Raw genomic sequence first — 19,853 nt, forward strand, 5'->3', positions numbered from 1 at the left:
AGCTTCAGTCAAAGAGCCAGGGTGCTAGATACTGTAATTTAGCTTCAGTCAAAGAGCCAGGGTGCTAGATACTGTATTTTAGCTTTAGCTTCAGTCAAAGAGCCAGGGTGCTAGATGCTGTATTTTAGCTTCAGTCAAAGAGCCAGGGTGCTAGATACTGCATTTTAGCTTCAGTCAAAGAGCCAGTGTGCTAATGTAGATACTCTATTTTAGCTTCAGTCAAAAAGCCAAGGAGCTACATACTGTATTTTATCTTCAGTCAAATAGCCAGGGAGCTAGATACTATATTTTAGCTTCAGTCAAAGAGCCAGGGTGCTAGATACTGTATTTTAGCTTCAGTCAAAGAGCCAGGGTCCTAGATACTGTATTTTAGCTTTAGCTTCTGTCAAAAGCCAAAGAGCTAGATACTGTATTTTAGCTTCAGTCAAAGAGCCAGGGTGCTAGATACTGAATTTTAGCTGTAGCTTCAGTCAAAGAGCCAGGGTGCTAGATGCTATAGTTTAGCTTCAGTCAAAGAGCCAGGGAGCAAGATACCGTTTTTTTAGCTTCACTGAAAGAGCCAGGGTGCTACATACTGTATTGTATCTTCAGTCAAAGAGCCAGGTTGCTAGATACTGTATTTTAGCTTCAGTCAAAGAGCCAGGGTGCTAGATACTGTATTTTAGCTTTAGCTTCAGTCAAAGAGCCACGGTGCTACATACTGTATTTTAGCTTCAGTCAAAGAGCCAGGGTCCTATATACTTTATTTTAGCTTTAGCTTCAGTCAAAGAGCCAGGGAGTTAGGTACTGTATTTTAGATTCAGTCAAATAGCCAGGGTGCTAGATACTGTATTTTAGGTTCAGTCAAAATGCCAGGATGTTAGATACTCTATTTTAGGTTAACTCAAAGTGCCAGGGTGCTGGATACTGTATTTTAGCTTCAGTCAAAGAGCAATGGTGCTTGATACTGTATTGTAGCTTCAGTCAAAGAGCCAGGGTCCTAGATACTGTATTTTAGCTTTAGCTTCTGTCAAAAGCCAAAGAGCTAGATACTGTATTTTAGCTTCAGTCAAAGAGCCAGGGTGCTAGATACTGAATTTTAGCTGTAGCTTCAGTCAAAGAGCCAGGGTGCTAGATGCTATAGTTTAGCTTCAGTCAAAGAGCCAGGGAGCAAGATACTGTTTTTTTAGCTTCACTGAAAGAGCCAGGGTGCTACATACTGTATTGTATCTTCAGTCAAAGAGCCAGGTTGCTAGATACTGTATTTTAGCTTCAGTCAAAGAGCCAGGGTGCTAGATACTGTATTTTAGCTTTAGCTTCTGTCAAAAGCCAAAGAGCTAGATACTGTATTTTAGCTTCAGTCAAAGAGCCAGGGTGCTAGATACTGAATTTTAGCTGTAGCTTCAGTCAAAGAGCCAGGGTGCTAGATGCTATAGTTTAGCTTCAGTCAAAGAGCCAGGGAGCAAGATACTGTTTTTTTAGCTTCACTGAAAGAGCCAGGGTGCTACATACTGTATTGTATCTTCAGTCAAAGAGCCAGGTTGCTAGATACTGTATTTTAGCTTCAGTCAAAGAGCCAGGGTGCTAGATACTGTATTTTAGCTTTAGCTTCAGTCAAAGAGGCACGGTGCTACATACTGTATTTTAGCTTCAGTCAAAGAGCCAGGGTCCTACATACTTTATTTTAGCTTTAGCTTCAGTCAAAGAGCCAGGGAGTTAGGTACTGTATTTTAGATTCAGTCAAATAGCCAGGGTGCTAGATACTGTATTTTAGGTTCAGTCAAAATGCCAGGATGTTAGATACTCTATTTTAGGTTAACTCAAAGTGCCAGGGTGCTGGATACTGTATTTTAGCTTCAGTCAAAGAGCAATGGTGCTTGATACTGTATTGTAGCTTCAGTGAAAGAGCCAGTGTGGTAGATACTTTATTTTAGCTTCAGTGAAAGAGCCAGGGTGCTACAGTAGATACTGTATTTTAGATTCAGTCAAAGAGCCAGGGTGCTAGATACTGTATTTTAGCTTTAGCTTCAGTCAAAGAGCCAGGGAGCTAGATACAGTTTTTTTTAGCTTCAGTGAAAGAGCCAGGGTGCTACATACTGTATTTTAGCTTCAATCAAAGAGCCAGGGTGCTAGATACTATATTTCAGCTTCAGTCAAAGAGCCAGTGTGCAAGATACTATATTTTAGCTTCAGCTTCAGTCAAAGAGCCAGTGTGCTAGATACCGTATTTTAGCTTCAGTCAAAGAGCCAGGGTGCTAGATACTATATTTTAGCTTCAGTCAAAGAGCCAGTGTCCTAGATACTGTATTTTAGCTTTAGCTTCAGTCAAAAGCCAGGGAGCTAGATACTGTATTTTAGCTTCAGTCAAAGAGCCAGGGTGCTAGATACTGTATTTTAGCTTTAGCTTCAGTCAAAGAGCCAGGGTGCTAGATACTGTTTTTTTTAGCTTCAGTCAAAGAGCCAGGGTGCTAGATACTATATTTTAGCTTCAGTCAAAGAGCCAGGGTGCTAGATACTGTATTTTAGCTTCAGTCAAAGAGCCAGGGTGCTAGATACTGTATTTTAGCTTTAGCTTCAGTCAAAGAGCCAGGGTGCTAGATACTGTTTTTTTAGCTTCAGTCAAAGAGCCAGGGTGCTAGATACTGTATTTTAGCTTCAGTCAAAGAGCCAGGGTGCTAGATAGTGTTTTTTAGCTTTAGCTTTAGTCAAAGAGCCAGGGTGCTAGATACTGTTTTTTTAGCTTCAGTCAAAGAGCCAGTGTCCTAGATACTGTATTTTAGCTTTAGCTTCAGTCAAAAGCCAGGGAGCTAGATACTGTATTTTAGCTTCAGTCAAAGAGCCAGGGTGCTAGATACTGTATTTTAGCTTCAGCTTCAGTCAAAGAGCCAGTGTGCTAGATACCGTATTTTAGCTTCAGTCAAAGAGCCAGGGTGCTAGATACTATATTTTAGCTTCAGTCAAAGAGCCAGTGTCCTAGATACTGTATTTTAGCTTTAGATTCAGTCAAAAGCCAGGGAGCTCGATACTGTATTTTAGCTTCAGTCAAAGAGCCAGGGTGCTAGATACTGTATTTTAGCTTTAGCTTCAGTCAAAGAGCCAGGGTGCTAGATACTGTTTTTTTAGCTTCACTGAAAGAGCCAGGATTTTACATACTGTATTTTAGCTTCAGTCAAAGAGCCAGGGTCATAGATACTCTATTTTAGCTTTAGCTTCAGTCAAAAGCCAGGGAGCTACACACTGTATTTTAGCTTCAGTCAAAGAGCCAGGGTGCTAGATACTGTAATTTAGCTTCAGTCAAAGAGCCAGGGTGCTAGATACTGTATTTTAGCTTTAGCTTCAGTCAAAGAGCCAGGGTGCTAGATGCTGTATTTTATTTTCAGTCAAAGAGCCAGTGTGCTAATGTAGATACTCTATTTTAGCTTCAGTCAAAAAGCCAAGGAGCTACATACTGTATGTTATCTTCAGTCAAATAGCCAGGGAGCTAGATACTGTATATTAGCTTCAGTCAAAGAGCCAGGGTGTTAGATACTGTATTTTAGATTCAGTCAAATAGCCAGGGTGCTAGATACTGTATTTTAGGTTCAGTCAAAATGCCAGGATGTTAGATACTGTATTTTAGGTTAACTCAAAGTGCCAGGGTGCTGGATACTGTATTTTAGCTTCAGTCAAAGAGCAATGGTGCTTGATACTGTATTGTAGCTTCAGTGAAAGAGCCAGCGTGATAGATACTGTATTTTAGCTTCAGTGAAAGAGCCAGGGTGCTACAGTAGATACTGTATTTTAGCTTCAGTCAAAGAGCCAGGGTGCTAGATACTGTATTTTAGCTTTAGCTTCAGTCAAAGAGCCAGGGAGCTAGATACTGTTTTTTTTAGCTTCAGTGAAAGAGCCAGGGTGCTACATACTGTATTTTAGCTTCAATCAAAGAGCCAGGGTGCTAGATACTATATTTCAGCTTCAGTCAAAGAGCCAGTGTGCAAGATACTATATTTTAGCTTCAGCTTCAGTCAAAGAGCCAGTGTGCTAGATACCGTATTTTAGCTTTAGTCAAAGAGCCAGGGTGCTAGATACTATATTTTAGCTTCAGTCAAAGAGCCAGTGTCCTAGATACTATATTTTTGCTTTAGCTTCAGTCAAAAGCCAGGGAGCTAGATACTGTATTTTAGCTTCAATCAAAGAGCCAGGGTGCTAGATACTGTATTTTAGCTTTAGCTTCAGTCAAAGAGCCAGGGTGCTAGATACTCTATTTTAGCTTTAGCTTCAGTCAAAAGCCAGGGAGCTACATACTGTATTTTAGCTTCAGTCAAAGAGCCAGGGTGCTAGATGCTGTATTTTATTTTCAGTCAAAGAGCCAGTGTGCTAATGTAGATACTCTATTTTAGCTTCAGTCAAAAAGCCAAGGAGCTACATACTGTATGTTATCTTCAGTCAAATAGCCAGGGAGCTAGATACTGTATTTTAGCTTCAGTCAAAGAGCCAGGGTGTTAGATACTGTATTTTAGCTTCAGTCAAAGAGCCAGGGTCCTAGATACTGTATTTTAGCTTTAGCTTCTGTCAAAAGCCAGAGAGCTAGATACTGTATTTTAGCTTCAGTCAAAGAGCCAGGGTGCTAGATACTGAATTTTAGCGTAAGCTTCAGTCAAAGAGCCAGGGTGCTAGATGCTATAGTTTAGCTTCAGTCAAAAAGCTAAGGAGCTACATACTGTATTTTATCTTCAGTCAAATAGCCAGGGAGCTAGATACTGTATTTTAGCTTCAGTCAAAGAGCCAGGGTGCTAAATACTGTATTTTAGCTTTAGCTTCAGTCAAAGAGCCAGGGAGCTAGATACTCTTTTTTTAGCTTCACTGAAAGAGCCAGGGTGCTCCATACTGTATTTTAGCTTCAGTCAAAGATCCAGGGTGCTAGATACTGTATTTTAGCTTTAGCTTCAGTCAAAGAGCCAGGGTGCTACATACTGTATTTTAGCTTCAGTCAAAGAGCCAGGGTCCTATATACTTTATTTTAGCTTTCGCTTCAGTCAAAGAGCCAGGGAGTTAGGGACTGTATTTTAGATTAAGTCAAATAGCCAGGGTGCTAGATACTGTATTTTAGCTTCAGTCAAAGAGCAATGGTGCTAGATACTGTATTGTAGCTTCAGGGAATAAGCCAGGGTGCTAGATACTGTATTTTAGCTTCAGTGAAAGAGCCAGGGTGCTACAGTAGATACTGTATTTTAGCTTCAGTCAAAGAGCCAGGGTGCTAGATACTGTATTTTAGCTTTAGCTTCAGTCAAAGAGCCAGGGAGCTAGATACTGTTTTTTTTAGCTTCAGTGAAAGAGCCAGGGTGCTACATACTGTATTTTAGCTTCAATCAAAGAGCCAGGGTGCTAGATACTGTTTTTTTTAGCTTCACTGAAAGAGCCAGGGTTTTACATACTGTATTTTAGCTTCAGTCAAAGAGCCAGGGTCCTAGATACTCTATTTTAGCTTTAGCTTCAGTCAAAAGCCAGGGAGCTACATACTGTATTTTAGCTTCAGTCAAAGAGCCAGGGTGCTAGATACTGTAATTTAGCTTCAGTCAAAGAGCCAGGGTGCTAGATACTGTATTTTAGCTTTAGCTTCAGTCAAAGAGCCAGGGTGCTAGATGCTGTATTTTATTTTCAGTCAAAGAGCCAGTGTGCTAATGTAGATACTCTATTTTAGCTTCAGTCAAAAAGCCAAGGAGCTACATACTGTATGTTATCTTCAGTCAAATAGCCAGGGAGCTAGATACTGTATTTTAGCTTCAGTCAAAGAGCCAGGGTGTTAGATACTGTATTTTAGCTTCAGTCAATGAGCCAGGGTCCTAGATACTGTATTTTAGCTTTAGCTTCTGTCAAAAGCCAGAGAGCTAGATACTGTATTTTAGCTTCAGTCAAAGAGCCAGGGTGCTAGATACTGAATTTTAGCGTAAGCTTCAGTCAAAGAGCCAGGGTGCTAGATGCTATAGTTTAGCTTCAGTCAAAAAGCTAAGGAGCTACATACTGTATTTTATCTTCAGTCAAATAGCCAGGGAGCTAGATACTGTATTTTAGCTTCAGTCAAAGAGCCAGGGTGCTAGATACTATATTTTAGCTTCAGTCAAAGAGCCAGTGTCCTAGATACTGTATTTTAGCTTTAGCTTCAGTCAAAAGCCAGGGAGCTAGATACTGTATTTTAGCTTCAGTCAAAGAGCCAGGCTGCTAGATACTGTATTTTAGCTTTAGCTTCAGTCAAAGAGCCAGGGAGCTAGATACTCTTTTTTTAGCTTCACTGAAAGAGCCAGGGTGCTACATACTTTATTTTAGCTTCAGTCAAAGAGCCAGGGTGCTAGATACTGTATTTTAGCTTCAGTCAAAGAGCCAGGGTGCTAGATACTGTATTTTAGCTTTAGCTTCAGTCAAAGAGCCAGGGTGCTATATACTTTATTTTAGCTTTCGCTTCAGTCAAAGAGCCAGGGAGTTAGGGACTGTATTTTAGATTCAGTCAAATAGCCATGGTGCTAGATACTGTATTTTAGCTTCAGTCAAAGAGCAATGGTGCTAGATACTGTATTGTAGCTTCAGGGAATATTCCAGGGTGCTAGATACTGTATTTTAGCTTCAGTGAAAGAGCCAGGGTGCTACAGTAGATACTGTATTTTAGCTTCAGTGAAAGAGCCAGGGTGCTAGATACTGTATTTTAGCTTTAGCTTCAGTCAAAGAGCCAGGGAGCTAGATACTATTTTTTTAGCTTCAGTGAAAGAGCCAGGGTCCTACATACTGTATTTTAGCTTCAATCAAAGAGCCAGGGTGCTAGATACTGTATTTTAGCTTCAGTGAAAGAGCCAGTGTGCAAGATGCTATATTTTAGCTTCAGCTTCAGTCAAAGAGCCAGTGTGCTAGATACCGTATTTTAGCTTCAGTCAAAGAGCCAGGGAGCTAGATACTGTATTTTAGCTTCAGTCAAATAGCCAGTGTGCTAGATACTGTATTTTAGCTTTAGCTTCAGTCAAAGAGCCAGTGTGCTAGATACCGTATTTTAGCTTCAGTCAAAGAGTCAGTGTGCTAGATACTGTATTTTAGCTTTAGCTTCAGTGAAAGAGCCAGGGTGCTAGATGCTGTATTTTAGCTTCAGTGACAGAGCCAGGGTGCTAGATACTGTATTTTAGCTTGAGTCAAATAGTCAGGGAGCTAGATACTGTATTTTAGCTTCAGTTAAAGAGCCAGGGTGCTAGATAACTTATTTTAGCTTCAGTCAAAGAGCCAGGGATCTAGATACTGTATTTTAGCTTTAGCTTCAGTCCACGAGCCAAGGAGGTAGATACTGTTTTTTAGCTTAAGTGAAAGAGCCAGTGTGCAAGATAGTATATTTTAGCTTCAGCTTCAGTCAAAGAGCCAGGGTGCTAGATACTATATTTTAGCTTCAGTCAAAGAGCCAGGGAGCTAGATACTGTATTTTAGCTTCAGTCAAATAGCCAGGGTGCTACATACTGTATACTGTGGTCCTTTGTAGCTCAATTGGTAGAGCATGGCGCTTGTAACGCCAGGGTAGTGGGTTCGATCCCCGGGACCACCCATAGGTAAAAATGTATGCACATATGACTGTAAGTCGCTTTGGATAAAAGCGTCTGCTCAATGGCATATTATTATTATTATTATTTTAGCTTTATCTTCAGTCATAGAGCCAGGGAGCTAGATACTTTTTTTTGCTGCAGTTAAAGAGCCAGGGTGCTAGATACTGTAATTTAGCTTCAGTCAAAGAGCCAGGGTGCTAGATACTGTATTTTAGCTTTAGCTTCAGTGAAAGAGCCAGGGTGCTAGATACTGTATTTTAGCTTCAGTCAAAGAGCCAGGGTGCTAGATACTGTATTTTAGCTTTAGCTTCAGTCAAAGAGCCAGGGTGCTAGATACTGTTTTTTTTAGCTTCAGTCAAAGAGCCAGGGTGCTAGATACTATATTTTAGCTTCAGTCAAAGAGCCAGGGTGCTAGATACTGTATTTTAGCTTTAGCTTCAGTGAAAGAGCCAGGGTGCTAGATACTGTATTTTAGCTTTAGCTTCAGTCAAAGAGCCAGGGTGCTAGATACTGTTTTTTTAGCTTCAGTCAAAGAGCCAGGGTGCTAGATACTGTATTTTAGCTTCAGTCAAAGAGCCAGGGTGCTAGATAGTGTTTTTTAGCTTTAGCTTCAGTCAAAGAGCCAGGGTGCTAGATACTGTTTTTTTAGCTTCAGTCAAAGAGCCAGTGTCCTAGATACTGTATTTTAGCTTTAGCTTCAGTCAAAAGCCAGGGAGCTAGATACTGTATTTTAGCTTCAGTCAAAGAGCCAGGGTGCTAGATACTGTATTTTAGCTTCAGCTTCAGTCAAAGAGCCAGTGTGCTAGATACCGTATTTTAGCTTCAGTCAAAGAGCCAGGGTGCTAGATACTATATTTTAGCTTCAGTCAAAGAGCCAGTGTCCTAGATACTGTATTTAAGCTTTAGCTTCAGTCAAAAGCCAGGGAGCTAGATACTGTATTTTAGCTTCAGTCAAAGAGCCAGGGTGCTAGATACTGTATTTTAGCTTTAGCTTCAGTCAAAGAGCCAGGGTGCTAGATACTGTTTTTTTAGCTTCACTGAAAGAGCCAGGATTTTACATACTGTATTTTAGCTTCAGTCAAAGAGCCAGGGTCCTAGATACTCTATTTTAGCTTTAGCTTCAGTCAAAAGCCAGGGAGCTACACACTGTATTTTAGCTTCAGTCAAAGAGCCAGGGTGCTAGATACTGTAATTTAGCTTCAGTCAAAGAGCCAGGGTGCTAGATACTGTATTTTAGCTTTAGCTTCAGTCAAAGAGCCAGGGTGCTAGATGCTGTATTTTATTTTCAGTCAAAGAGCCAGTGTGCTAATGTAGATACTCTATTTTAGCTTCAGTCAAAAAGCCAAGGAGCTACATACTGTATGTTATCTTCAGTCAAATAGCCAGGGAGCTAGATACTGTATATTAGCTTCAGTCAAAGAGCCAGGGTGTTAGATACTGTATTTTAGATTCAGTCAAATAGCCAGGGTGCCAGATACTGTATTTTAGGTTCAGTCAAAATGCCAGGATGTTAGATACTGTATTTTAGGTTAACTCAAAGTGCCAGGGTGCTGGATACTGTATTTTAGCTTCAGTCAAAGAGCAATGGTGCTTGATACTGTATTGTAGCTTCAGTGAAAGAGCCAGCGTGATAGATACTGTATTTTAGCTTCAGTGAAAGAGCCAGGGTGCTACAGTAGATACTGTATTTTAGCTTCAGTCAAAGAGCCAGGGTGCTAGATACTGTATTTTAGCTTTAGCTTCAGTCAAAGAGCCAGGGAGCTAGATACTGTTTTTTTTAGCTTCAGTGAAAGAGCCAGGGTGCTACATACTGTATTTTAGCTTCAATCAAAGAGCCAGGGTCCTAGATACTCTATTTTAGCTTTAGCTTCAGTCAAAAGCCAGGGAGCTACATACTGTATTTTAGCTTCAGTCAAAGAGCCAGGGTGCTAGATACTGTATTTTAGCTCTAGCTTCAGTCCACGAGCCAAGGAGGTAGATACTGTTTTTTAGCTTCAGTGAAAGAGCCAGGGTGCTAGATACTATATTTAAGCTTCAGTCAAAGAGCCAGTGTGCAAGATACTATATTTTAGTTTCAGCTTCAGTCAAAGAGCCAGTGTGCTAGATACCGTATTTTAGCTTCAGTCAAAGAGCCAGGGTGCTAGATACTGTATTTTAGCTTCAGTCAAAGAGCCAGGGTGCTAGATACTGTATTTTAGCTTTAGCTTCAATCAAATAGCCAGGGTGCTAGATACTGTTTTTTTAGCTTCACTGAAAGAGGCAGGTTTTTACATACTGTATTTTAGCTTCAGTCAAAGAGCCAGGGTCCTAGATACTCTATTTTAGCTTTAGCTTCAGTCAAAAGCCAGGGAGCTACATACTGTATTTTAGCTTAAGTCAAAGAGCCAGGGTGCTAGATACTGTAATTTAGCTTCAGTCAAAGAGCCAGGGTGCTAGATACTGTATTTTAGCTTTAGCTTCAGTCAAAGAGCCAGGGTGCTAGATGCTGTATTTTATTTTCAGTGAAAGAGCCAGTGTGCTAATGTAGATACTCTATTTTAGCTTCAGTCAAAAAGCCAAGGAGCTACATACTGTATGTTATCTTCAGTCAAATAGCCAGGGAGCTAGATACTGTATTTTAGCTTCAGTCAAAGAGCCAGGGTGTTAGATACTGTATTTTAGCTTCAGTCAAAGAGCCAGGGTCCTAGATACTGTATTTTAGCTTTAGCTTCTGTCAAAAGCCAGAGAGCTAGATACTGTATTTTAGCTTCAGTCAAAGAGCCAGGGTGCTAGATACTGAATTTTAGCGTAAGCTTCAGTCAAAGAGCCAGGGTGCTAGATGCTATAGTTTAGCTTCAGTCAAAAAGCTAAGGAGCTACATACTGTATTTTATCTTCAGTCAAATAGCCAGGGAGCTAGATACTGTATTTTAGCTTCAGTCAAAGAGCCAGGGTGCTAGATACTATATTTTAGCTTCAGTCAAAGAGCCAGTGTCCTAGATACTGTATTTTAGCTTTAGCTTCAGTCAAAAGCCAGGGAGCTAGATACTGTATTTTAGCTTCAGTCAAAGAGCCAGGCTGCTAGATACTGTATTTTAGCTTTAGCTTCAGTCAAAGAGCCAGGGAGCTAGATACTCTTTTTTTAGCTTCACTGAAAGAGCCAGGGTGCTACATACTTTATTTTAGCTTCAGTCAAAGAGCCAGGGTGCTAGATACTTTATTTTAGCTTCAGTCAAAGAGCCAGGGTGCTAGATACTGTATTTTAGCTTTAGCTTCAGTCAAAGAGCCAGGGTGCTATATACTTTATTTTAGCTTTCGCTTCAGTCAAAGAGCCAGGGAGTTAGGGACTGTATTTTAGATTCAGTCAAATAGCCATGGTGCTAGATACTGTATTTTAGCTTCAGTCAAAGAGCAATGGTGCTAGATACTGTATTGTAGCTTCAGGGAATATTCCAGGGTGCTAGATACTGTATTTTAGCTTCAGTGAAAGAGCCAGGGTGCTACAGTAGATACTGTATTTTAGCTTCAGTCAAAGAGCCAGGGTGCTAGATACTGTATTTTAGCTTTAGCTTCAGTCAAAGAGCCAGGGAGCTAGATACTGTTTTTTTAGCTTCAGTGAAAGAGCCAGGGTCCTACATACTGTATTTTAGCTTCAATCAAAGAGCCAGGGTGCTAGATACTGTATTTTAGCTTCAGTGAAAGAGCCAGTGTGCAAGATGCTATATTTTAGCTTCAGCTTCAGTCAAAGAGCCAGGGTGCTAGATACCGTATTTTAGCTTCAGTCAAAGAGCCAGGGAGCTAGATACTGTATTTTAGCTTCAGTCAAATAGCCAGTGTGCTAGATACTGTATTTTAGCTTTAGCTTCAGTCAAAGAGCCAGTGTGCTAGATACCGTATTTTAGCTTCAGTCAAAGAGTCAGTGTGCTAGATACTGTATTTTAGCTTTAGCTTCAGTGAAAGAGCCAGGGTGCTAGATGCTGTATTTTAGCTTCAGTGACAGAGCCAGGGTCCTAGATACTGTATTTTAGCTTGAGTCAAATAGTCAGGGAGCTAGATACTGTATTTTAGCTTCAGTTAAAGAGCCAGGGTGCTAGATAACTTATTTTAGCTTCAGTCAAAGAGCCAGGGATCTAGATACTGTATTTTAGCTTTAGCTTCAGTCCACGAGCCAAGGAGGTAGATACTGTTTTTTAGCTTAAGTGAAAGAGCCAGTGTGCAAGATAGTATATTTTAGCTTCAGCTTCAGTCAAAGAGCCAGGGTGCTAGATACTATATTTTAGCTTCAGTCAAAGAGCCAGGGAGCTAGATACTGTATTTTAGCTTCAGTCAAATAGCCAGGGTGCTACATACTGTATACTGTGGTCCTTTGTAGCTCAATTGGTAGAGCATGGCGCTTGTAACGCCAGGGTAGTGGGTTCGATCCCCGGGACCACCCATAGGTAGAAATGTATGCACATATGACTGTAAGTCGCTTTGGATAAAACCGTCTGCTAAATGGCATATTATTATTATTATTATTTTAGCTTTATCTTCAGTCATAGAGCCAGGGAGCTAGATACTTTTTTTTGCTGCAGTTAAAGAGCCAGGGTGCTAGATACTGTAATTTAGCTTCAGTCAAAGAGCCAGGGTGCTAGATACTGTATTTTAGCTTTAGCTTCAGTGAAAGAGCCAGGGTGCTAGATACTGTATTTTAGCTTCAGTCAAAGAGCCAGGGTGCTAGATACTGTATTTTAGCTTTAGCTTCAGTCAAAGAGCCAGGGTGCTAGATACTGTTTTTTTTAGCTTCAGTCAAAGAGCAAGGGTGCTAGATACTATATTTTAGCTTCAGTCAAAGAGCCAGGGTGCTAGATACTGTATTTTAGCTTTAGCTTCAGTGAAAGAGCCAGGGTGCTAGATACTGTATTTTAGCTTTAGCTTCAGTCAAAGAGCCAGGGTGCTAGATACTGTTTTTTTAGCTTCAGTCAAAGAGCCAGGGTGCTAGATACTGTATTTTAGCTTCAGTCAAAGAGCCAGGGTGCTAGATAGTGTTTTTTAGCTTTAGCTTCAGTCAAAGAGCCAGGGTGCTAGATACTGTATTTTAGCTTCAGTCAAAGAGCCAGGGTGCTAGATACTGTATTTTAGCTTTAGCTTCAGTCAAAGAGCCAGGGTGCTAGATACTGTTTTTTTTAGCTTCAGTCAAAGAGCAAGGGTGCTAGATACTATATTTTAGCTTCAGTCAAAGAGCCAGGGTGCTAGATACTGTATTTTAGCTTTAGCTTCAGTGAAAGAGCCAGGGTGCTAGATACTGTATTTTAGCTTTAGCTTCAGTCAAAGAGCCAGGGTGCTAGATACTGTTTTTTTAGCTTCAGTCAAAGAGCCAGGGTGCTAGATACTGTATTTTAGCTTCAGTCAAAGAGCCAGGGTGCTAGATAGTGTTTTTTAGCTTTAGCTTCAGTCAAAGAGCCAGGGTGCTAGATACTGTTTTTTTAGCTTCAGTCAAAGAGCCAGTGTCCTAGATACTGTATTTTAGCTTTAGCTTCAGTCAAAAGCCAGGGAGCTAGATACTGTATTTTAGCTTCAGTCAAAGAGCCAGGGTGCTAGATACTGTATTTTAGCTTCAGCTTCAGTCAAAGAGCCAGTGTGCTAGATACCGTATTTTAGCTTCAGTCAAAGAGCCAGGGTGCTAGATACTATATTTTAGCTTCAGTCAAAGAGCCAGTGTCCTAGATACTGTATTTTAGCTTTAGCTTCAGTCAAAAGCCAGGGAGCTAGATACTGTATTTTAGTTTCAGTCAAAGAGCCAGGGTGCTAGATACTGTATTTTAGCTTTAGCTTCAGTCAAAGAGCCAGGGTGCTAGATACTGTTTTTTTTAGCTTCACTGAAAGAGCCAGGATTTTACATACTGTATTTTAGCTTCAGTCAAAGAGCCAGGGTCCTAGATACTCTATTTTAGCTTTAGCATCAGTCAAAAGCCAGGGAGCTACACACTGTATTTTAGCTTCAGTCAAAGAGCCAGGGTGCTAGATACTGTAATTTAGCTTCAGTCAAAGAGCCAGGGTGCTAGATACTGTATTTTAGCTTTAGCTTCAGTCAAAGAGCCAGGGTGCTAGATGCTGTATTTTATTTTCAGTCAAAGAGCCAGTGTGCTAATGTAGATACTCTATTTTAGCTTCAGTCAAAAAGCCAAGGAGCTACATACTGTATGTTATCTTCAGTCAAATAGCCAGGGAGCTAGATACTGTATATTAGCTTCAGTCAAAGAGCCAGGGTGTTAGATACTGTATTTTAGATTCAGTCAAATAGCCAGGGTGCCAGATACTGTATTTTAGGTTCAGTCAAAATGCCAGGATGTTAGATACTGTATTTTAGGTTAACTCAAAGTGCCAGGGTGCTGGATACTGTATTTTAGCTTCAGTCAAAGAGCAATGGTGCTTGATACTGTATTGTAGCTTCAGTGAAAGAGCCAGCGTGATAGATACTGTATTTTAGCTTCAGTGAAAGAGCCAGGGTGCTACAGTAGATACTGTATTTTAGCTTCAGTCAAAGAGCCAGGGTGCTAGATACTGTATTTTAGCTTTAGCTTCAGTCAAAGAGCCAGGGAGCTAGATACTGTTTTTTTTAGCTTCAGTGAAAGAGCCAGGGTGCTACATACTGTATTTTAGCTTCAATCAAAGAGCCAGGGTCCTAGATACTCTATTTTAGCTTTAGCTTCAGTCAAAAGCCAGGGAGCTACATACTGTATTTTAGCTTCAGTCAAAGAGCCAGGGTGCTAGATACTGTATTTTAGCTTTAGCTTCAGTCCACGAGCCAAGGAGGTAGATACTGTTTTTTAGCTTCAGTGAAAGAGCCAGGGTGCTAGATACTATATTTAAGCTTCAGTCAAAGAGCCAGTGTGCAAGATACTATATTTTAGTTTCAGCTTCAGTCAAAGAGCCAGTGTGCTAGATACCGTATTTTAGCTTCAGTCAAAGAGCCAGGGTGCTAGATACTGTATTTTAGCTTCAGTCAAAGAGCCAGGGTGCTAGATACTGTATTTTAGCTTTAGCTTCAATCAAATAGCCAGGGTGCTAGATACTGTTTTTTTAGCTTCACTGAAAGAGGCAGGTTTTTACATACTGTATTTTAGCTTCAGTCAAAGAGCCAGGGTCCTAGATACTCTATTTTAGCTTTAGCTTCAGTCAAAAGCCAGGGAGCTACATACTGTATTTTAGCTTAAGTCAAAGAGCCAGGGTGCTAGATACTGTAATTTAGCTTCAGTCAAAGAGCCAGGGTGCTAGATACTGTATTTTAGCTTTAGCTTCAGTCAAAGAGCCAGGGTGCTAGATGCTGTATTTTATTTTCAGTGAAAGAGCCAGTGTGCTAATGTAGATACTCTATTTTAGCTTCAGTCAAAAAGCCAAGGAGCTACATACTGTATGTTATCTTCAGTCAAATAGCCAGGGAGCTAGATACTGTATTTTAGCTTCAGTCAAAGAGCCAGGGTGTTAGATACTGTATTTTAGCTTCAGTCAAAGAGCCAGGGTCCTAGATACTGTATTTTAGCTTTAGCTTCTGTCAAAAGCCAGAGAGCTAGATACTGTATTTTAGCTTCAGTCAAAGAGCCAGGGTGCTAGATACTGAATTTTAGCGTAAGCTTCAGTCAAAGAGCCAGGGTGCTAGATGCTATAGTTTAGCTTCAGTCAAAAAGCTAAGGAGCTACATACTGTATTTTATCTTCAGTCAAATAGCCAGGGAGCTAGATACTGTATTTTAGCTTCAGTCAAAGAGCCAGGGTGCTAGATACTATATTTTAGCTTCAGTCAAAGAGCCAGTGTCCTAGATACTGTATTTTAGCTTTAGCTTCAGTCAAAAGCCAGGGAGCTAGATACTGTATTTTAGCTTCAGTCAAAGAGCCAGGCTGCTAGATACTGTATTTTAGCTTTAGCTTCAGTCAAAGAGCCAGGGAGCTAGATACTCTTTTTTTAGCTTCACTGAAAGAGCCAGGGTGCTACATACTTTATTTTAGCTTCAGTCAAAGAGCCAGGGTGCTAGATACTTTATTTTAGCTTCAGTCAAAGAGCCAGGGTGCTAGATACTGTATTTTAGCTTTAGCTTCAGTCAAAGAGCCAGGGTGCTATATACTTTATTTTAGCTTTCGCTTCAGTCAAAGAGCCAGGGAGTTAGGGACTGTATTTTAGATTCAGTCAAATAGCCATGGTGCTAGATACTGTATTTTAGCTTCAGTCAAAGAGCAATGGTGCTAGATACTGTATTGTAGCTTCAGGGAATATTCCAGGGTGCTAGATACTGTATTTTAGCTTCAGTGAAAGAGCCAGGGTGCTACAGTAGATACTGTATTTTAGCTTCAGTCAAAGAGCCAGGGTGCTAGATACTGTATTTTAGCTTTAGCTTCAGTCAAAGAGCCAGGGAGCTAGATACTGTTTTTTTAGCTTCAGTGAAAGAGCCAGGGTCCTACATACTGTATTTTAGCTTCAATCAAAGAGCCAGGGTGCTAGATACTGTATTTTAGCTTCAGTGAAAGAGCCAGTGTGCAAGATGCTATATTTTAGCTTCAGCTTCAGTCAAAGAGCCAGTGTGCTAGATACCGTATTTTAGCTTCAGTCAAAGAGCCAGGGAGCTAGATACTGTATTTTAGCTTCAGTCAAATAGCCAGTGTGCTAGATACTGTATTTTAGCTTTAGCTTCAGTCAAAGAGCCAGTGTGCTAGATACCGTATTTTAGCTTCAGTCAAAGAGTCAGTGTGCTAGATACTGTATTTTAGCTTTAGCTTCAGTGAAAGAGCCAGGGTGCTAGATGCTGTATTTTAGCTTCAGTGACAGAGCCAGGGTCCTAGATACTGTATTTTAGCTTGAGTCAAATAGTCAGGGAGCTAGATACTGTATTTTAGCTTCAGTTAAAGAGCCAGGGTGCTAGATAACTTATTTTAGCTTCAGTCAAAGAGCCAGGGATCTAGATACTGTATTTTAGCTTTAGCTTCAGTCCACGAGCCAAGGAGGTAGGTACTGTTTTTTAGCTTAAGTGAAAGAGCCAGTGTGCAAGATAGTATATTTTAGCTTCAGCTTCAGTCAAAGAGCCAGGGTGCTAGATACTATATTTTAGCTTCAGTCAAAGAGCCAGGGAGCTAGATACTGTATTTTAGCTTCAGTCAAATAGCCAGGGTGCTACATACTGTATACTGTGGTCCTTTGTAGCTCAATTGGTAGAGCATGGCGCTTGTAACGCCAGGGTAGTGGGTTCGATCCCCGGGACCACCCATAGGTAGAAATGTATGCACATATGACTGTAAGTCGCTTTGGATAAAACCGTCTGCTAAATGGCATATTATTATTATTATTATTTTAGCTTTATCTTCAGTCATAGAGCCAGGGAGCTAGATACTTTTTTTTGCTGCAGTTAAAGAGCCAGGGTGCTAGATACTGTAATTTAGCTTCAGTCAAAGAGCCAGGGTGCTAGATACTGTATTTTAGCTTTAGCTTCAGTGAAAGAGCCAGGGTGCTAGATACTGTATTTTAGCTTCAGTCAAAGAGCCAGGGTGCTAGATACTGTATTTTAGCTTTAGCTTCAGTCAAAGAGCCAGGGTGCTAGATACTGTTTTTTTTAGCTTCAGTCAAAGAGCAAGGGTGCTAGATACTATATTTTAGCTTCAGTCAAAGAGCCAGGGTGCTAGATACTGTATTTTAGCTTTAGCTTCAGTGAAAGAGCCAGGGTGCTAGATACTGTATTTTAGCTTTAGCTTCAGTCAAAGAGCCAGGGTGCTAGATACTGTTTTTTTAGCTTCAGTCAAAGAGCCAGGGTGCTAGATACTGTATTTTAGCTTCAGTCAAAGAGCCAGGGTGCTAGATAGTGTTTTTTAGCTTTAGCTTCAGTCAAAGAGCCAGGGTGCTAGATACTGTATTTTAGCTTCAGTCAAAGAGCCAGGGTGCTAGATACTGTATTTTAGCTTTAGCTTCAGTCAAAGAGCCAGGGTGCTAGATACTGTTTTTTTTAGCTTCAGTCAAAGAGCAAGGGTGCTAGATACTATATTTTAGCTTCAGTCAAAGAGCCAGGGTGCTAGATACTGTATTTTAGCTTTAGCTTCAGTGAAAGAGCCAGGGTGCTAGATACTGTATTTTAGCTTTAGCTTCAGTCAAAGAGCCAGGGTGCTAGATACTGTTTTTTTAGCTTCAGTCAAAGAGCCAGGGTGCTAGATACTGTATTTTAGCTTCAGTCAAAGAGCCAGGGTGCTAGATAGTGTTTTTTAGCTTTAGCTTCAGTCAAAGAGCCAGGGTGCTAGATACTGTTTTTTTAGCTTCAGTCAAAGAGCCAGTGTCCTAGATACTGTATTTTAGCTTTAGCTTCAGTCAAAAGCCAGGGAGCTAGATACTGTATTTTAGCTTCAGTCAAAGAGCCAGGGTGCTAGATACTGTATTTTAGCTTCAGCTTCAGTCAAAGAGCCAGTGTGCTAGATACCGTATTTTAGCTTCAGTCAAAGAGCCAGGGTGCTAGATACTATATTTTAGCTTCAGTCAAAGAGCCAGTGTCCTAGATACTGTATTTTAGCTTTAGCTTCAGTCAAAAGCCAGGGAGCTAGATACTGTATTTTAGCTTCAGTCAAAGAGCCAGGGTGCTAGATACTGTATTTTAGCTTTAGCTTCAGTCAAAGAGCCAGGGTGCTAGATACTGTTTTTTTTAGCTTCACTGAAAGAGCCAGGATTTTACATACTGTATTTTAGCTTCAGTCAAAGAGCCAGGGTCCTAGATACTCTATTTTAGCTTTAGCATCAGTCAAAAGCCAGGGAGCTACACACTGTATTTTAGCTTCAGTCAAAGAGCCAGGGTGCTAGATACTGTAATTTAGCTTCAGTCAAAGAGCCAGGGTGCTAGATACTGTATTTTAGCTTTAGCTTCAGTCAAAGAGCCAGGGTGCTAGATGCTGTATTTTATTTTCAGTCAAAGAGCCAGTGTGCTAATGTAGATACTCTATTTTAGCTTCAGTCAAAAAGCCAAGGAGCTACATACTGTATGTTATCTTCAGTCAAATAGCCAGGGAGCTAGATACTGTATATTAGCTTCAGTCAAAGAGCCAGGGTGTTAGATACTGTATTTTAGATTCAGTCAAATAGCCAGGGTGCTAGATACTGTATTTTAGGTTCAGTCAAAATGCCAGGATGTTAGATACTGTATTTTAGGTTAACTCAAAGTGCCAGGGTGCTGGATACTGTATTTTAGCTTCAGTCAAAGAGCAATGGTGCTTGATACTGTATTGTAGCTTCAGTGAAAGAGCCAGCGTGATAGATACTGTATTTTAGCTTCAGTGAAAGAGCCAGGGTGCTACAGTAGATACTGTATTTTAGCTTCAGTCAAAGAGCCAGGGTGCTAGATACTGTATTTTAGCTTTAGCTTCAGTCAAAGAGCCAGGGAGCTAGATACTGTGTTTTTTAGCTTCAGTGAAAGAGCCAGGGTGCTACATACTGTATTTTAGCTTCAATCAAAGAGCCAGGGTGCTAGATACTATTTTTCAGCTTCAGTCAAAGAGCCAGTGTGCAAGATACTATATTTTAGCTTCAGCTTCAGTCAAAGAGCCAGTGTGCTAGATACCGTATTTTAGCTTTAGTCAAAGAGCCAGGGTGCTAGATACTATATTTTAGCTTCAGTCAAAGAGCCAGTGTCCTAGATACTATATTTTTGCTTTAGCTTCAGTCAAAAGCCAGGGAGCTAGATACTGTATTTTAGCTTCAGTCAAAGAGCCAGGGTGCTAGATACTGTATTTTAGCTTTAGCTTCAGTCAAAGAGCCAGGGTGCTAGATACTGTTTTTTTAGCTTCACTGAAAGAGCCAGGGTTTTACATACTGTATTTTAGCTTCAGTCAAAGAGCCAGGGTCCTAGATACTCTATTTTAGCTTTAGCTTCAGTCAAAAGCCAGGGAGCTACATACTGTATTTTAGCTTCAGTCAAAGAGCCAGGGTGCTAGATGCTGTATTTTATTTTCAGTCAAAGAGCCAGTGTGCTAATGTAGATACTCTATTTTAGCTTCAGTCAAAAAGCCAATGAGCTACATACTGTATGTTATCTTCAGTCAAATAGCCAGGGAGCTAGATACTGTATTTTAGCTTCAGTCAAAGAGCCAGGGTGTTAGATACTGTATTTTAGCTTCAGTCAAAGAGCCAGGGTCCTAGATACTGTATTTTAGCTTTAGCTTCTGTCAAAAGCCAGAGAGCTAGATACTGTATTTTAGCTTCAGTCAAAGAGCCAGGGTGCTAGATACTGAATTTTAGCGTAAGCTTCAGTCAAAGAGCCAGGGTGCTAGATGCTATAGTTTAGCTTCAGTCAAAAAGCTAAGGAGCTACATACTGTATTTTATCTTCAGTCAAATAGCCAGGGAGCTAG

General features: G+C 40.6%; 1 protein-coding gene across 1 annotated transcript in view; it reads left to right on the forward strand.

Annotated features, from left to right (window-relative positions):
• The window catches only part of nrxn2a (neurexin 2a), a gene marked incomplete at both ends in the record, with an annotated part of 297,857 nt that overhangs the window by 195,666 nt on the left and 82,338 nt on the right, over window positions 1-19,853 (forward strand). The window lies entirely within an intron of this gene.

The sequence above is a fragment of the Coregonus lavaretus genome (assembly GCF_964263955.1).
Source record: "Coregonus lavaretus genome assembly, chromosome: 24".
NCBI lineage: Eukaryota > Metazoa > Chordata > Actinopteri > Salmoniformes > Salmonidae > Coregonus > Coregonus lavaretus.